The sequence below is a fragment of the Notamacropus eugenii genome, chromosome 1, assembly GCF_028372415.1.
Source record: "Notamacropus eugenii isolate mMacEug1 chromosome 1, mMacEug1.pri_v2, whole genome shotgun sequence".
In the NCBI taxonomy this organism is placed as follows: Eukaryota; Metazoa; Chordata; class Mammalia; order Diprotodontia; family Macropodidae; genus Notamacropus; species Notamacropus eugenii.
This window is the reverse complement of record NC_092872.1, coordinates 591,947,112-591,966,207: the sequence shown is the minus strand read 5'-3', so window position 1 is coordinate 591,966,207 and position 19,096 is coordinate 591,947,112. Positions and strand designations below refer to the sequence as shown.

Here is a 19,096-nt window from a genome sequence, read left to right as displayed (position 1 = left end):
ACCATTAGAAAAAGCCCATCTTTTGCAGGAAGTCTTTCCAAAACCCTTAATCGCAGTGTTTCCTCTCTTTCAATTACTTCCTATTTATCCTATATATAGATTGTTTGTATGTATGTTTGTTGTCTCTTCCATTAGATTGTGTGCCCCTTGAGGGCAGATTGTCTTTTGTTTCTTTCTGAATCAATGGATGTTGGCACAGTGCCTGGCACATAGTAGGTGCTTAGTAAGTATTTATTGACTGACTGAGATAGATTCCAAAGAAATCCAATTCCAGAAGCATTTATGAAAGTACTGGACTAGGTACTGGGGACAGAGAGACAAAAACAAACATCCCCAGCCTCAAGGGGCTTATATCCCACTGGAAGCACATACAATTACTATAGGTAGGCAAAAACAACACACAGGTAATACAAAGATGGAAAGTCAAATGGCCACAAAAAGAACACCGATGGTTACTAATTCTGGAACATCTTTGTGCATCTTGTGAGTTTTGAAGAGGGAACAAAGCAGGGTTCCTTCTCCCTGTGTTGCTTCTCTTTTCTATGGGATTCACCAGAGTCCACTCCCATCAATGGGCTTCTCACTGTTTCCCTGATTATACTTGCCTCTTGCTGATGAACATGGCAGCTGAAACAACAACCAGCACTTTAAAATTTGCTGAAAACACCAAGTGGCAAAGCCCGGTCTGCTCAATCATACCTTTGAAGGATGCCTTTATGGGGTCCTGCATTAAAAAACTCTCCCGTGTTCAACAGAAACAGTTAATTATTCTGCTGATAAGAGCTCAGTTCCTTCAAAGCAGGAGGGCCAGGCACATCACTGATGCCCACAGGAAAGGTTTATTATTATTCCTGGCTGCATGATAAAACCAGTGGATTATAATGGATTATTTCTTACTTCATGCTTGGGCCCACATTAATTACAAACAATCTTTCCTTCTTCCCTTTCTCCACATTCCCTCAAGACATTTCTGCCACAACTGGGAGAGTGTTTAGCAGAATCAGATAAAATTAAAGTGTCACTGTCTAGTTATTTCTAAAATGTGATATGTAAATGGCTCAAAAAATATGGCCATCACTTCTCCACTAGTAACTACAGAATTCAATTTGGCGATCAAAGAAGATGACATATGTGGTGAGCTGAAAGACACCCCACTAAGAGCCAGGAGACTTGAATTTTAATCCCAACACCCTCATTTACCAGCTTTGTGACTGGTCAATCACTTCATCCCTCTGATTTCCTCATCTATCTCCTCATACGGTGGGCAAAAAGAGTTCCTACCTACTCATTGCATAGTATCATTATGAGGATGAGATGAGAGAACATAAGTGAAAGTATTTTGTGAACAAATATAGATATTATTATTTTGGATGTTGTTGTACCGATTATTACCTTCCTAGTATCCAATTTCAAAGCCTACAGCAGGGATGGAAAGCCTTGGGTCCAAAACAAAAAAGGGCTCAGGGGGAAAACTTGAAAATGTTATTTTTATAAATGCATACAATTTAAATTCAATTCAGCAGACATTTGTAGAGTGCCTACAAGGTTCAAGAAACTGTGGTAGTCGATGGAATTACAGAAACAAAACGGATCATCCCCACTCTCAAGAAGCTTAGATTCTTGAGTGATATTGGGTGATACAACATATACATATACAAATAAATCCAAAGTATAAAGAAAGGATACAAAGGCATTTTAAAAGAGCAACTAACTACTGAAGGGGTGAGAAAAGACCCTTTCTCAGATTGTACCTGAGCTGTGTTTTGAAGGAAGAGAGGAATTAGGAATTTGAAGAGGTAGAGGTGAGGGAAGGTTTTTATACGGAAGGAAAAAAAAGAAAGAAGCATTTATTAAACTCCTGCTGTGTGATGGGCACTGTGCTAAGTGCTTTACGCTTTACAAATGTCATCTCATTTGATCCTTACAACAACCTTGTGAGGTAGGTGGTATTATCATCCCCATTTTACAGTAAAGGTTGCCCTGTGACAGTCACAGTGGGGCATCTCTCTCTTAGTCATTGCTTGCAAGATCTTTGCCAGAGTCCTTCTTAGTAGACTGATCCTTCACCTTGAAGATCATCTACCCATGAGCCAGGGTGGCTTTAGAAAGGCCTGAGGAGTAGTGGATATGGTGTTTATTGGTTGATTGCTCCAGGAGAAATTCCAGGAGCAGAACATTCATCAGTCTGACCAAGGGCTTTGATACTGTCGATCATAAGGGTTTGTGGAAGATCAAGGCAAAATTGGGTTGTCTGGAGAAGTTTATCAGTATTATGTGCTAGTTCCACGACATCATGTTTGCCCAGGTTCTGGATAATAGATGATGCTCTCATGCTTTTCCAGTCACCAGTGGAGTGAAGCAGGGCTTTGTGTTTGCTCTTATGCTTTTTAGCATTGTGTTTTCAGCAATGGTGTCAGATGCCTTCAATGAAGATGAAAAAGGCAAGGTCAGCTACCACACTGAGAGTAAATCATTTAACCTGAAAAGGCTACAAGTCAAGACTAAAGTGGAGGGAGAGTTGGTGTATGACTTTTTATTCACAGATGATTACTGACTCAATGCAACCTCTGAGACTGAGATGCAACAGAGTATGGATTGATTCTCTGCTGCTTGTGCTAATTTGGGCCTGATGATTAACACCAAAAAAAACAGAGGTTCTCCACCAGCCCCTCTGTACCATCCATATGTGGAACCATTGGTTACAACAATTGGAGAAATATTGAATGCTGTGGATAAGTTCAGTTACCTTAGCAGTATACTTTCCAGGGATCTTCACATAGTTGATGAGGTTGATACACACATGGCCAGAGACAGTTCAGTGTTTGGGAGATTCTGATGGTAAGTATGGGAGAGAAGAAGTATTAGGCTGCTATCAGAGATGTTATGCTGACCTCACTGTTGTATGCCATTGAAACTTGGACAGTCCTGACACCATCATGCCTCCTGACACCATCATGCCAGGAAACTGAATTCCTTCCATTTGAATTGTCTTAGGAAAATTCTGAAGATTACTTGGCAAGATAAAGTACTGGACACGAAAGTCCTTTCACAAACTTAACTGCCAAGCATTCAAATTGTACTGCAGAGACTGCAACTCTGGCCATGTTCGAATGCCAAACATACATTTGCCTAAAAGACTATTTTATGGAGAACTTATACAAGGCAAGACCTCACACAGAGGTCAAAAGAAGTGATACAAGGACACTTTGAAGGTCTCTCTGAAGAACTTGGGAATCAGTTGTAAGACATAAGAGAAACTGGCACAAGAGAGCATCAATGTTCACATCAAAGAAGGTGCTATACTCTGTGAGCAAAGCAGAATTGGAGTAGCTCAAAAGAAATTTGAGATGCACAAATTTAGAGACATCTCTGAGTCTCCAAATGTTCATATGGACTATTCATGCCCAACCTATGGTAGAGACTTTTTAGCTTGTAATGGCCTTCTCAGTCATAGTCAGATACACTGTACCTTGACCTTGACATAGATAGCAATGTCATTTTGATTTTCTTTGAGCACGAAGGACAACAAACAGCAAACAGTTAAGGAAACTGAGGAGATTAAGTGACTTACTCACACAACTAGTAAGGATGTGAAGTTAGATTCTAACTCACTTCTTGCTGACTCCAGACCCAGCCCTCTATCCATTATGCCCCTTAGCTGCCAAAGGGGAGAAGTTAGTGTGCCAATTTGACTGGTATGGAGGTTGTTGAAGGGAAATGGGGTTAAATAAGGCTGGAAAGGTTGTTTGGATCCATTCTGTGGGAGACTTTAATGTCAAGCTGAAGATTTTGTAACTTTTCCTACTTTTGAGAATAGGAATAATACGGTCAGATCTATGTTTTAGGAATTTTTAATTTATCAGCATTGTAGAGGACTGACTCATTTAAGAAGAGGCTGGAAGCAGGCAGACCAATAACATAAATGAGAGGTGATGAACTTTGCTTTCTATGGAAAATAGGGCTTTGTCTGTTTTGTGATACGGCAAACCCCCAGATAGAAAGAAGGCGTTATACCTATGGTGTCTAGTAAAATAAAGGCTTACAATATGTCCAGTTTGGTGGTACTACTTTTATCCTGGATCAGAGTTAAGACACAAAACATAACCAAAGTCTGACATTCTTTTTTCACTGCTGTCCCTGACTAAGAGATTTATGTGGAAATTAGGGATTGACTGGTCTTGAACTCTTAAGTTCTCAACTTCCTCTGAAAGGAACAGAATGGGGGAGAATCCTAAAGGGCATAAGAGTTATAGAAACTAGGGAAAGTGGAAGGGAGCAGAAAAGGAGGAAGATTGAGCTCATAGACTGGGAAGGCATTGAAGGGCTGGAAAGGGTGTGTGGGGAAGGGCTGGGAGCCTCATAGGGAGATCAGGAGGTAGCAGCAGCAAAGGCAATGGGGCAGTTGTTCAGTGGTTTGTGAGATGATTGTCCCTTTCTGAGCTTTCCCAGCTATGGAGAGAGAGCATCAGTAGGCCTGAGTACCTGGAAACTGCTTAATGATATCATGGCTTGGGGGTGCTTAGTATAAATTGTGCAGCAGGTAACGTGGGATGAGCCTTAAAAAAAGCCACACTTGCATTGCCCTATACTGCTTTTAATTAATGTTCTAGTCTCTTCTTTTCAGTCTGATTTCATATTATGCCCCTACATATATTCCACATGCCAGCCAAACTGCCCTATTTGCTCCTTCCCAAACCCTGTGTTCCATCTCTCTCCAGTGTCTTTGTCCAGGCTTTCACAGATACTTCCTCTTTACCCTCAGTCTCTTAGAATTCTCAACTTTCTTCTTGCATCAACTCTGATCCTACCTTCACAAAAAAAACCCAAACAAACAAAAAAACCCAAACAAACAAAAACCCAACAAAACCTTATCAGTCAATCAATAAACATTTATTAAGTACCTATAAAGAGCCAGGCACCATGGTAAGCACTGAGTCTACAAATAGCAAAAAAGAAAGTTTCTGCCCTCAAGGAATTTACAATCTAATGGGGAAAAGGAACACAAAGCACCAATTGGGGAATGCAACACAAAAGTAACTGAAAAACTTAGGTGGAGTGTCCAGGAAGAAAAGGTATTTAACAGTGGGTCTTGGAGAAGTCAATCAGAGAAGGCCCAGAGTAGGCAGCCAGGTGAGAAATGAGGACATGTCTAAGATCTCTTCTTAAATGGAGGTTTGGAGCTGGCTCCACCCTCCAATCAGACGTAGAGGGTAGTGATAAACTGGAATATCAAGGCTGATGAGATCTTATAGGATAATGAGGTCATCCCAATAAGAGCTCCCTGGGGTATGGTGGAGAAGTCCCAAAATGGTGAAGCCAGTTTCTAAGTGTTAGTGGTCTCTGACTTGTCAGATTCTCTTCTCCTTATTTATTTGTTTACATGTCTAATCCTCTCTGCAGAATGAAAGTTCCCAGAATCAGAGTTTGTTTTCCTGTTTGTCTTTGCATGCTTAGCCTGACCCAAGTGCTTTGCACATAGCAGACACTTAAGCTGGTCAAATTGCATTAAGTGCTCAGCAGGTGAACACTGAGTCAAGAATGTGAACAAATTACTGCCTTTTTAGTAAAATGACCTGGGTTTGAAGCTAGGCTTTGTTAGCTGTGTGACCTTAATCAGGGGTGGGGAACCTGCAGCCTTGAGGCCACATGTGGTCCTCTAGGTCCTCAAGTGCAGACTTTTGACTGAATCCAAATTTCACAGAATAAATCCCCTTAATGAAAGGATTTATTCTGTAAAACTTGGACTCAGTCAAAGGGCCACACCCAAGGACCTAGAAGGTCACATGTGGATTCGAGGCCACAGGTTTCCCACCTCTGCCTTAGACAAATCTCTTTATTTCTCTGGCCCTCGGTTTCATTAACTAGCCAATGAGGAGGTTGGACTTAGAGCTCTCAGTAAGATCTCAAATGAGATACAAGGTAAAGCATTTAGTAGGTATTTAATAAATACCTCCCCCCTTGCCTTCCAGATTTTAATACTATGATTTTTTTAAGTAAAATGTGATGGCTTCGAGCATTCCATAGCATCTATTTTATAACAATAGTTATTATTATTATTATACATATAATAAAACGTAATAATAATCATGATTATACTCTTACTACTAGAATCATCAGCTCTAAAAGCTAGAAGGGACCTTAAAAATCACCTTGTTTAATTCTCTCATTTTATAAGTAAAGACAAAAATGCCTTAAGGCCACATGGCTGAGTAGTGACTAGAATCAAGGTTTTCCAAGTCCCAAACCAATGCACTTTCCATTAAACCTTGCTGTCTACCAATAAATTGTTAAGGGATAAAAAACCTTACCAACAGAGACAAAGCAATGAAACCACAAAATCAAAAACCAACAGAGGCACTGTTTAAATTTCTGTTCATCTAAAAATGTATGAAGCAGAAAGAACATGATCTTTATTTCCAGGCTCAAGATCTGTGGGTTTTCATCCCCTTCAAACATTCTCTAGCTAGATATCTTAAGTCACTTAAACTTTTGGGGTTTTCACTGCTTTATTTGGAAAATAGGGCAGTGTGGGACAGTGGAAAGAGTTCTGCATTGGAAGTTAGAAGACCTGGGTTTGGATGTGGGATCTGCCCCTTATTCTTTGTGTGACCTTGGGGAAGTCACCTGGATTTTAGTTCCTTTATTTATAAAAATGAGGTGACTGGGTTTGAGGGCATCTAAGGTCTCTTCTGACTCTGAGCCTATGATATTTTAAATAGGAGTAAGGGGACTGGACAAGGCCATTTATTATGGACAAGAACCATTAGTTCTATGATTCTCCTACCTCCTACTCTCAGGAGGTGGTCATTGTGTTGGCCTTGATGTGCAATCCTGCTTGACTTGAGCTCTACTTCAACCCAGAACTCCTGACTTCAAGTGATCCGTGAGCCTCACCCTCTCTAGCAGGAAGGATTCATGGTTGTGTACTCCACATCTGACTCATCGAGCATTTGTTAAATGACTGTGATGTCACAATGTCACTGTGTTATGAGCAAAACGATGCAAAAACAGATGAAAAATTGCTGTCCTTCAAGAGCTTATATTTTAACATATATTGGACTGAACAAAATTGCCCTGGAAAATATATGAAAAATAGATGTAATAGAATATGGTAGGTGGGGGTGGAAGGAAGGGCATTAGCAACTAGAAGGGTGGAGGTCAGAATAGACCCCTTCTAGGAACTGGTACTTGAGCTGAACTTTGAAAAAGCTTGGGATTCTACAAGGTGGAGGGGAGGAGGATGGGCATCTAGGCACGGGGGACAGATCATGCAGAGAGATGGATAAATGCATAAATAACAATCAGGCCAATTTTGTTCAAATGCAAAGTACATGAAGAAGAATAATTTTCACTAAGCTTCTAAAGGCAGGCTGGAATCAGATTGTTAGGCTCTTTACAAGCTGAGAAGAATTTTTATCTTATCCTATGATAAGACAGAATCATTGAACGCGTGAAGCAGAGAACAATTAGTTGTGGTTGTTGTTATTGAGGTCTGTCTGTCCATTTGGAATCATGGACATCTGAGGGGGAAAACCCTCTCAAGTGGGGTTTTCTTGGCAAAGATACTGGAGTGGTTTGCCATTTCTTTACTCAGCTCTTTTTATAAATGAGGAAACTGAGGCAAATAGGGTGAAGTGACTTGCTCAGGGTCACACAGCTAGTAAGTGTTTGAGGGTGAATTTGAACTCCTACGGACTCCAGGTCCTGCACTCTGTTCATTTCTCCATCTAGCTGTCCAGAATAGGTCCAATTAGCAATAATCTAGGCAAGAAGTGATTAGAATTAAACTAGAATGATGACCAAATGAATGAAAAAAGTGGACATGTGCACAAGTTATTGTAGAAGTAGAACTGGCAGTTTTGGCAACTGAGTAGATATGTGAGGAGTGAAAAAAGAGGGAAAAGTCAAGGATGAATCCTAGGCTATGAATCTTCGTGATTGGAATGATGGTGATAACATTAATAGAAATAAGAAATTTAGGAAAGGGGAAAGATAATGAGCTGTTCTGGACCTGATAAGTTTGAGGTTCTTTGGTATATCCAGTTGGAGATATCCAATACTCATTTGGTCATTTAGGACTGTATTTTGGAAATTTGATACCCAGACATGTCCTGGATCAAGCTCACACCCACATCTTTATCCAAACACTTTCCTTCTGGGAGTCAGTGAGATGCTATACTGGATTTCTGATGTCACAAAAATGAGGATTCCTTCCATTAGCACAGAGTATAAGCTAATTGGGAGAATAAGTCCAGAATCAGGTTCTAGGTTGCAGCACTACCAAGATTCATCAATGTTAGGGCAGCAGTACTGCATTGATCCTTTTTATTCCATATAAATGATTATAAGCATTACAAGGAGGGATATGTAATACAGTAAGTTTGGGGAGGATTAGTGAAAATGTTTTGAATTGGCAAAAAATATAAAATTGAAGATACTTTTTAAATAACTATTTTAATTGGCTATTATTTGTTTGGACCAGATTTAGAATGGAAGGAATTGTGCAGGTCATCTATTCCTGCCCTCTCATTTATATAAAAGAGGTCCAGAGAGAAGGGACTTGCTCACAGTCATAGAAGTAGCAAATGACAGAGATAAACCCAAGTCTTTTGACTCCAGATTCAACATTCTTTTCATGATGCTCCTTCAATTTTAAGGCCTTAACTTAGATGAAATTCCATTTTGATGAAATCCCACCAATTACTCACTGTTTCATCTTGATCTGAGGAACGTATCTCTGGGTAAAATTTCCCAGACTGAGAGCCATTGAAGGCTTGGCTCTTAATTCCAGCTCTGCCAATGACACATTTGCCAGGAGAGCCAATTGGGCAAGTCACTTTCTATCCCTGTTGATCAATTTTCTCAACATTTGAGGAAAGGTAATATTCAATTATACCTTTTGCAAGATGCTTTCCCTAGGCTTCTTTAACCTTAATACCTTTCCTCTGACACTACCCTCAACTGATCCTACATATATCTTCTTTGTACATAGATGTTTGCATTTTGTTTATCTCATTAGTCTCTGAGCTCCTTGAGAGCAGAGACTGGAGTTTTGGAATTTTTTGGCCTTTATTTTTGTATTGCTAACACTTAATAAATGTTAATTGACTTCACTTATCTGTTACCTATCTACCTTCTAAAGGCATGAGAATACAATAAAAAGAGATCTGAATGAACTTTGTCATAAAATTTCATTAAAATATAAGTATTATTATAATTATATAAATAATAATAAATTTAATATCTTTCAGTTCCATGATAAAATGGAATAAATTTTTTGTTTCTCTATCAGACACAGGAAGCCATCAGGAAGACAAATTAGAGAATGTCTATAAATTCCTTGAAGCAGTCTATTATAACTAAGAGCAACAGAATGTTAGAATTCTAATAAGAATGTTGATAAAATGAACTACCTTGAAGTAAAAGTCCATAGATATAAATTCTCAAGAGCAGGTATGATGTCTATGCAGTTTTCAAAGTTCAGCTGGAGTGCCAATTCCTACAAAAGGGAAGGCAGGCACTTTTATACTTTCTGCTGATTTTAAAGATCAAATGGCTTCCCCCTTTTCTCTTTTGAGAAGCAGAATGACAGATAGATGAAATCTGTAATCGAATATGTAGCCTAACAAGAATCCCTTCAAGTAATATTGAAGCAGTCTTGCAGTGGCCATTCATAGTCACCCAACCTTTCTGGGCTTCAGTCACCTAAAGCTAAAGGATAATTTGACTTGGATATAATCAGATGACCTTCCGTTATTAGTTTTAAAACCCACAGACACAAAACACCTGGTCCAGGAGGGATGCTTTGAAGCCAATTCTCAAGGCATTTGAAATGAGCTGCTTGTGAACAGCTTTGTCATTTGGGGCACTACAGCATTGTTTATATATTCTTTCTTGAACCATTCTATAAGATGACCATGACATCAGGAAGGTGATGTAATGACTTGCAAGTGAATTGGATTTAAGTGAGGCAGCGTTATGCAAAATCACCAGCCTCACTTTCTCTTCTGGAGTCATCTGGGTCCAGTGACAAGATAAAGATCAGAATGACTGGAGATAGCTCTAGATGTAGTGGGAGACTTTGGCCGTTTTAAGTCAAGGTCTTTCCCAGGTCTCAGTTTGACTGAGTCAGCTCCCATTGAGTGATTAAGGCTAGGTAAGAAAAGAAGCAAAGAATGACCTCTTTTACCTAGTCAAATAACAAAGCAATCTGGGAAGGGAAAACCCTCAGGGTTTCAGGCTCAAACAGAAACAATTGCTATTTACACTTGTTCTGAGCCATCAGAGCCCAAACAATGACCAAATGAGGCTTGGGCTGAGATCTACTGTTGGCCAATCAATGAGAGCCAGAGTGGTTTGGGTTTAAGGCACGGTCCTTAAAAGATATGTAGCCTGTAGACCCCTAGATATCTATTGATAATGTTTAATATAAAATTTTGGAATAATCTCTTTGTTCTCTCTGAAGCAAACTCAGAGAGTGCCTCTTCCTATGTCAGCAAAAGCCAGCCAAGACTGACTTAACATTCCTTAAGTGACCTTTAACCTAAGACACTATCTTGAATAATGGGACGTTTTCCATATCTTAATATTTGTAGACCTACACTATGTTATGGCATGTTAATGGTAAAGAAAACACAGACATCTTAGGTCGTAATTTCTATTGAACTTTGTTTACCCTTTCCTATGTCAGTTATCTGTTTAGGGCAGGAAGCCTACCACTTACTAGTGGTGGGATTTCCGAGACATATGTTTACCCAGCTTGGAATCCCAAGGCCTGACCAATATTGCTTTGTTAATTGTCCTGTCTTACTGAATTTATGATTTGTTCAACTAGGAGAGTTCCTTTCTCACGGCAAAATGTATATAGGCCAGAAGATTTCTGCACTGGGTAGCCAGAACATTTCTGGCTCCATAATGCATTATGTTACTGTTTTCTTTATGGGGAATTGATCAATTAATTAATTAAATCATAAAATGTATGCATTTAGCCATGTTGCCTTTTCTTCAACAAGTTTTCAGGTCAACACTATAGCATAGTGATTAACTTTTGGAAGAGGATGTGATGAATTTCTTTCCTTTGCTTGCCGTGAACTACTATTTCCTGTGCTTTTCATAAAGATATTATATGTGAATTGTGAATAAATTGCTATAATGGTCCCTTGGGCTCTTTCAGATTATATGCCTCATGTCATTTCCCCTTAATCTTCTCTGAGTGGAGGCTGTAGAGAATAGTACAGGGCGTTCAACTAAGTCACGTCTAAATTGTTCCACCTGAACTAGAATTCACTGCATTATCACTTTAAGTTAAGCAAAACCCCTGAAGTAATTGCAAACAATCCCCAGCTTTTCTTCACTTTCTAGGCTTCTATCTCAATGAAAATCATTAGAAACCAGATCAATTTATTATGTTGTTAATTACCATAGAAGAAAGAAGTCTGGGTCTTCAATTAGTGAGATGTGTGTGTTGTGTGTGTGTGTGTGTGTGCGTGTGTGTTTTAAGTCACTAGTCTACATTAAGGATGGCATCATAAACAATTTAGAGGAACAAAAAAGAATTTACCTTTCATGAGTTCATGACCAAACAACAAGGGACAGAGAGGATCCCAGAAGACAAAATGGACAATTTTGATTATGTAGAATTAAAAAATATTTTGCATGAATGAAACCAGTGTAGCAAAAATTTGAAGGGAAATAAGTAAATGGAAGAAAGTCTTTTCAATAAGTTTCTCTTATAAGGGTCTCACTTCTAAGACATATAAGGAAATGACTCAAATCTATAAGAATAAGAGCCATTCCCCAACTGAAAAGTGGTTAAAGTATTGAATAAGCAGTTTTCAGAAGAAATACTAGCTCTAAATAGCCATATTAAAAAAAAAATCATTTCAAATCACTACCAATTAGACACATATAAATTAAATCAAGTTGAAGTTTCCGGATCACACTGATAAGATTGGCAAAGTTGATTGAAAAGGAAAATAATAAATGCCAGAGGACCTGTAGGAAAACAAGCACATCAACACACCATTGGTGGAGCTGAGAACTGGTCCAGGCATTTTAGATGGCAATTTGTGAACTGTGTTTAAAAAGTTACTAGACTGTGAATGACCCAGATACCACTACTAGGTCTATACCCTAAAGAGATCAAAGAGCATGTATCAGGTCTTTGTAGTAGCAAACAACTGGAAACAAAGGGAATATTCATCAGTTGGGAAGTGGCTGAACAAGTTGTGGTATATAAATATAATAACATACTCTTGTGCCATAAGGAATGATGAAGGGGATGGTTCGAACAGATACCTGAGATGACTTATATGAACTGGTGCAGAGAGGAATAAGAAATAACCACAACAGTGTAAAAATAAACAACTTTGAAAGCTGTCATTGAAATTAATGAAATGACCTGCTGTGATTCCAGAGGAACAATGATGAAACATGCTACATTGCTCCTAATCCCCACAGAGCTGGTGGATTCAGGTGCAGAATAAGACTTTTTTTTTTTGATACACCCAATGTAGGAATTTGTTTTGCTGGATTGCATATTTGTTATAAGAATTCCTTCCCCCAATGGTGGGAAAAATTTAATTTTTTAATTTAAAAATAAAATTTAATAAAAAGAGATCATTGATAATTTTAGGAAGAAAGAAAACAGAAAGATTATTTATGGGTAACCTCAGAGTTGTTTATTAGAGATGTGGATTCATTTGTATGAGACAAGGACTGGTTGCCTTAAGCTAGAGGTAATTAAAGGCTGTAAAATCTTGAGGCAAGAAAGATATAACCCATAAGTATAGTAAGAAAAGAAGAGCACTATCCATTCTTTAGTCTTGAGAGCTTAAGGTGTTTAAAAAAAGTTAAATAGCAATGGTCTTCAAAGAGAGATTTGGATGGATAATTATGATGGTCTAGACAGAAAATTGCTTAGAAAATGAAATAGACAATAGTTTCTGAATCAAATTAAATTCCCCTTCACAAATGGAAGTCCTCTTTTTTTTTTTAAGAAAAAAAAAAAGAGACTTGAGTTTTATCAGTTCTCTAGGAACTTACCAGTTCAGGACTTTTAATTTAGACTTAGATATAGTCCATGCATCTCAATACAACACATTTTCCCAGTTGTGTGAGTATTGCTTGAACTGAAACAACCAAACAACCATTATCTTTAACCACTCTACTTTCCCTTCCATTGTCAAGTACTTACATCTTTTAGAGAGTTTTAATATGGATATTATCATCTACTATCAATTTTGGCTTCAAGGCTCATTAGAGATGCTATAACCATAGCTAAACAAATGCTGTTGAATCTATTCCTGGGGCAGAGTATCCATTCTTGCTGCAGCTTAGTGGGATGGTGCTTTATTCAGCTTCTTTTTTCCATGTGCACATTCTAGCTTACACAATATTTCACCATATAAATCATTTAATTCATATTCCATATAAATTCACTTACTAGATCTCTAAATACTTCATCTGCACTGAGCCAACCTTTCCAAGAAATTCACCTTTGCAACAATGGCATGATCATACTCAAGAGGGAAATAACCAGGAAGCTTGTTTTAGGAGGCACTCAACCTCTTTGGATATCAGAAACTCCAGAATGGGTCAATTCAATTCAATTTGGTTGAATAAATGTTTACAAAGGGCCTACTATTCACAAGGTACATTCTACTTATAGAGGGAGCATAGTTTGGTGGCTTTGGGGTCAGAAGACATAAGTTCAAATCTTGCCTTTGATTCTTTCTGTGTGATCCAAGGCGAATCACAATCTGAATATCAAGTGAAATCAAGTCAACAGGCATTTTTTAAGTGCCCATTTTGTGCTGGACCCTGTATGAAGCACTTAAGATACATAGAAAGCCAATAAACCTGAAGGAAAACAAAAAATATAGTCTCTGTTTTCAAGGAGCTCATAGTGCAATAGGGGAGACAATTTGTAAATTATGTTCAAACAAGCTATGTGCAGGATAAGTTGCAGATAACTGAGGGAAGTCATAAGCATTAAGGGGATTGGGAAAACTTTTTGTACAAGGTAGTATTTTTAGATAGGATTTGAAGGAAGCCAGGGAAGCTGGGAGGCAGGGATGGGACTTACCTTCCAAGACATAGAAGGAAAAGGAGTTCCTACACCAGGAGTTCTGGCCTGTGGAAATCATAGATCCTTCGCATATGTCCAAAGTACTTTTAAATGAAGGATCTCATCCTTTTCAAATTTCCCTTAGTTCTTCAAGAGGATACTTCCATGCAATGGAGGATCTCATCTCATCCTTTCCCAAGAAAGCTCACTTCAATATCACTCCCAATTGCCTCCTCCTTCACTTCAGTACTTGAGGAAGGGATTTCTCCTTTGCCAAGACCAACTTCTCTTCTTGAGCCCCTGAGGCCCTCTTTCTGACCCCCCTCCCCTCCCTGAACTTGACTCTTAACCTACCTCTCTTTCATTAATCTCTCATCTCTCTTCCCTCTCCACCACAGGATCTTTCCCAGTTGCCTACAAACATTCCCAGGATTCTCTAATTCTAGAAAAGCAACCAAACCAAAACAAAAAACCCCTACAAAACTTCACCTAACCTTGTCATCCCCTCAAATGGTCATCTTGTATATTGCTTCCCTTTTCGCATCCTCAGCACAGTGCTTACTATGTAGTAAACACTTAATAAATGCCTTCCAGTGTATTCATTCAATCATTCATTTACTGCCAAAGTATAGAAAAATCTGTCGAAATGACTTGATTTCATTTCCTTACTTCCCAGTCACTTCTTAACACCTTACAATCTGACTTCCTACCCCACTGCTCAAGTAAAATTCTTCCCCCAACTCCCCCCAGGTTAACATTAATCTCCTGAGTGGTGACCCCAATGACCCTTTCCCAATCTTCATCTTTCTTAACTTCTCTGTAACTTTTTACACTGTTGGCTACCCCTTCATCCCAAATTCTTCCTTCTATCCTAGTTTTCATCACATTGTTCTCTCATTTTTTTCATACCTCTCTGACCACTCCTCAATGTTCTTCTGGATTTAACATATCCTACATTATGGATGACTGGGAACTACAGGGTTCTGTCTTAGACAGTCTTCTCTTTTTCTTCTACACTTTCTTGGTAGCTTTCTTGGTACACTTTCTTTAAGCTTCCACGAGATTGATTAACACAGATAACTCACAAATATGCACATTTTCCTTATCTCTCTCCTTAATTTGAGCCCTTAGTTATCAGCTACCTGATGAACATCTCTACCACGATGGTCCATAGGCATCTAAAACTCAACATGTCCAAAATAGAACTAATTATCCTCCCCAAACCCTTAGATTTTCTATTTTAGTTGAAGGTACCACCATCCTAATCATCTAAATTCGCAACCTAGACATCATCCTTGATTCTTCCTCTCTATCCACCTCCCTCTGATCTAAGTAGTTTCCAAGTCTTAGCAATTCATCTTCCATAACATTTAACATACTTGTGGACTTCTCAAACAGCCACCATTCGGTTTAAGCTTTCTTACCTCTCACCTAGACTACAATGACTCCTAATTGGTCTCCCTGCCTCCAAGGTCTTCTCCTCTCTAATCTATTTTCCACACAGTTACCAAACCAATATTTCTAAAACACAGGCTTAACCAGCTCATTTTTCATTTGTAGTGTTTATTCAAGATATTGGTCCAAATAAATGCTCAACTCTATATCATAATCTAGTCAATGGGTATGCTGAATCATCTCAAGTTTTCCAGTATGAATCATTGGGCAAAACTCCCTTGAGCTGACCATGAGCTTCAGTTAGGAGTCTCTGCAATGTTCTAGGGATTGATGGCAGTCAACACAATATCATCTGTAAATGAAAGGATCTGGAAGATCACAGACTTGGTGGGAATTCACTCCTCCTTTTGAATTCTGTATAAGACATCTTCCATGACAATATCAAAACTCCATTGGCCCACCCTGGGTCCCTGGGGTTCTGTTCCTTACTAAGACCTTCTTACCACCCATGCCACCTTCTACCCCATTCTACATCCAGGTCCATCATATTACATCTCAACAAGATAAGATGGCATTCTTTTCCCATTGACCTTGTTACAAAATGTATCCTCTCCCCTCTTCACAGTCAACTCCTTTCAGCAGTAACTAAGCACAGATCAGCATTTATCTGGGGTTCTGTACTATGACTGTGAAGGTGTCATAGCTTTGGAGTTTAGTTCTGATTTGTTCTGCATTACATAGTTAGTCATATGAGTCTTAATAAAACACTTTCCCCCCTCATCTTCCTTGTAGTCTACAGTAACTGCAAATAAATTATTTCTCATTTTTCAAACCTCCTGATTATTTTGCTACCGTCTTTTCTTTCATTAGAGTCTTGCTTTTAGAAAATAAGTGCTGGTTATCATAAAAAATCCCTTAAAAAAGAAGTGGCTGATTGATAGCCTTTCCTCACCACTTTCCCCAGTTTAGTCCACCCCTAAGTTTATAAGGCTTACATTTTCTTTAATTTCAGAATGCACACTGCACTTTAACAGCCAGTGTTTTAGCCAGTACCTTTTAAATAAATACTAGAATGAGGCAAGCATAGTTTATTACTCCACAGGGTCCCAGAAATTCTCTCAGATCCAAATAATGCCTTCTCCCAATTGCTCTTTTCCCCCTCATTGCCACCTCCAAATTTTTTTTTGAGTGTTCTCTGTAGCAACTTTTCTCACAATATATTGGATGATGAAATTAATTTCTGAAAAGTGGCAGAAAATACATTATAAATGAAGAAAAGGGAAAGAGGAAATGAATGACCTGGGGGGATTATAAGATCAGAAGATCATATATTTAGAACTGGAAGGGATCTTTGAGGTCATCCCTTTTATTCTATAGATGAGGTAACTGAAACATAGATAAGCAAAGTGAATTATCCAGTGTTACTCATCTAATGTCTGAGGTAGAATTTGAACTTGGGGCTTCCTAATTCCAAGTCCAGTGCTCTACTGTCCCAATCCATTGTGGAGATATGAGGGCAATGGCCATGTTAGGAGTGAGGGAGGACAGAAGGGAAGGAAGGGTTAAAACTGTACTGGGATAGGAGGAGTAGGAATTCCTTCTGCCATGGGCACTGTAACTTTTGACTTGTCCTTCACAGTGCTCCAAGATACTATGTGCCTGGTGCTCCCTGCTCTAGCCTCCTTAGGAGAAACACATCTCTCTAGCCACATGGTTGCTCAAACCCAGCCTTGCTGGTGTTGAGTTGTTTCAGTCATGTTCGACTCTTAGTGACCCCATTTTGGGGATTTTCTTGGCAAAGATAATGGTTTTTGCCATTTCTTTCAGCTCATTTTACAGATGAGGAAACTGAGACAAACAGGGTTAAATGACTTGACCACTACCACCCAGTTAGTAAGTGTCTGAGGCCAGATCTGAACTCAGGAAGATGAGTTTTCCTGATTTCAGACCCAGTACTCTATCAACTGCAGTACCCAGTTGCCCCTGAAACCAGTCTTGGCTGGTGACAAAGACCTGGCTGGAATGTCTGGTGTCAACACTGCTCTCAAACTGTGAACGCAGCTGTTCCAGGGGCCAGGCAATGCCAGTCTCAGCAAAAGATCCCTTAAGATGACTTGGCGTCATCTGGCACAACAGACATCTTGGCTCTGACTTGAATTAAAAAACCCACAAAGATAAAACTGCTTTCCAGAGCAGAAAGACCTCTTGAGGGACTGTGAGCACTGGCTTCGGTGCATTGCATGTGGCCTGCCAGTTGGTGATCTCCTGGGTAGTATGTTTCATCTGCACTCCTAATTAAAGCCCAAATTAAACCCAGTCACAACATCCACATGAAAAATAAGCCCTGCAGGAAAGAGTTACCAGTGACTATCAGCTCAAAACTGGGGCCAGGATAAGCCCCTGGGAACAAAGCTAGCTGTTCACAATCAATACTAAGGGCTGCTATGCCTTTCTTCCCTTCCTTACCTCCCCCACACCTTAACACATTTACTGACGTGAATAAAAGAAATCTAGCCTGCCATCAAACATGGCTTGACTATGAAATTATAAACTCCCTTGGGTGGGGAAATGGTAACTTGAATCAAAACATTTTTCATTGATGAGCTAGATTTTCAGAGCAGATGAAATCTTGAACTTGTGAAGGGTGGTGTCTCAATAATATTTTTGAATTTTGTGCTTTTCTTGGAAATTAGAGTCAGTATGTAGAATGAATAGACAGCCCACCTTGAAGCCAGAAGGACCTGGCTGGGCTTAAGTACTACATCTGAGATATATTGACTAAGTGACCTTGGGAAAGTAACTTAACCCATCAGTGCTCTAGGCAACTCTAAGACTATGTTGCAGAGATGGTGCTGTCTTGGATTGGTATAGGAGCTTCCCCACCTGAGAATTCCTTATAATGCTCTATCTCCTGCCTTAGTATCTTCTCCCCAGCTGCCTTTAAGCCTGGAATGTTGTCTCCTCACCTCGGCCTCTTAGCCTCTTTCACAACTCAGTTTATTTCCCACCTTCTGCAAGAGGACCAACTCTGATACTAGTTCCTTCCCTTGGAGGTTATCTTCCACCTAATCTATATGCATCTGGTATGTACAGTTATTTACATGTTATCTCATTAGAATATGAGCTTCTTCAGGGCAAGTGCTACGGTCTTTCTGAATCTCCAGAGTTTAGCCTGGCACATACCAAACACTCATCAAATGCTTGTTTGTTGATTGACTGAAATCAGTTCGATTTACTATTCCTATCTTATATTTTAGAAAGCAGATAAGAACTCAGGGTAGTGAGGAAGTGCAGTGGATAGAGTACAGGGCTTGGAATTAGGAAGATTGTTTTCTTGAGTTCAAATCCAGAATCATACACTTCCTAGCTGTGTGATCCTGGGCAAATCACTTAACCTTGTTTGCCTCAGTTTCTTCATCTGTAAAGCTGGTGAAGTAAATGGAAAACCATTCCAGTATCTTTGCCAAGAAAACCCTCCAAATGGGTTCACAAACAGTGAGACACTATAGAAAGGAATCAACAATCACAAGAACTAAGTAGGTTGTATGACAGAGATCTAAGCAACTGTGTTCTAACATATGCCCTCCCTGCTACTTTTGAGCTAGCCACTTATTGTCCAATCTCAGTTTTCTC

General features: G+C 39.2%; 1 protein-coding gene across 3 annotated transcripts in view; it reads right to left on the bottom strand.

Moving 5' to 3' along the window:
- The window catches only part of PCSK2 (proprotein convertase subtilisin/kexin type 2), a 318,578-nt gene that overhangs the window by 241,724 nt on the left and 57,758 nt on the right, over positions 1-19,096 (bottom strand). The window contains exons 1-2 of one of the 3 annotated variants that reach the window (XM_072634513.1): positions 6,785-6,878; positions 2,747-2,832 (exon numbers count right to left, since the gene is read on the bottom strand). The exons of 1 other annotated variant lie outside the window; for it this stretch is intronic. The gene's annotated coding sequence lies outside the window, so the exon portion shown is untranslated. Of the gene's footprint in view, positions 1-2,746; positions 2,833-6,784; positions 6,879-19,096 lie in introns of those variants that run through there. One more of the 3 variants, XM_072634514.1, reaches the window with a different exon arrangement.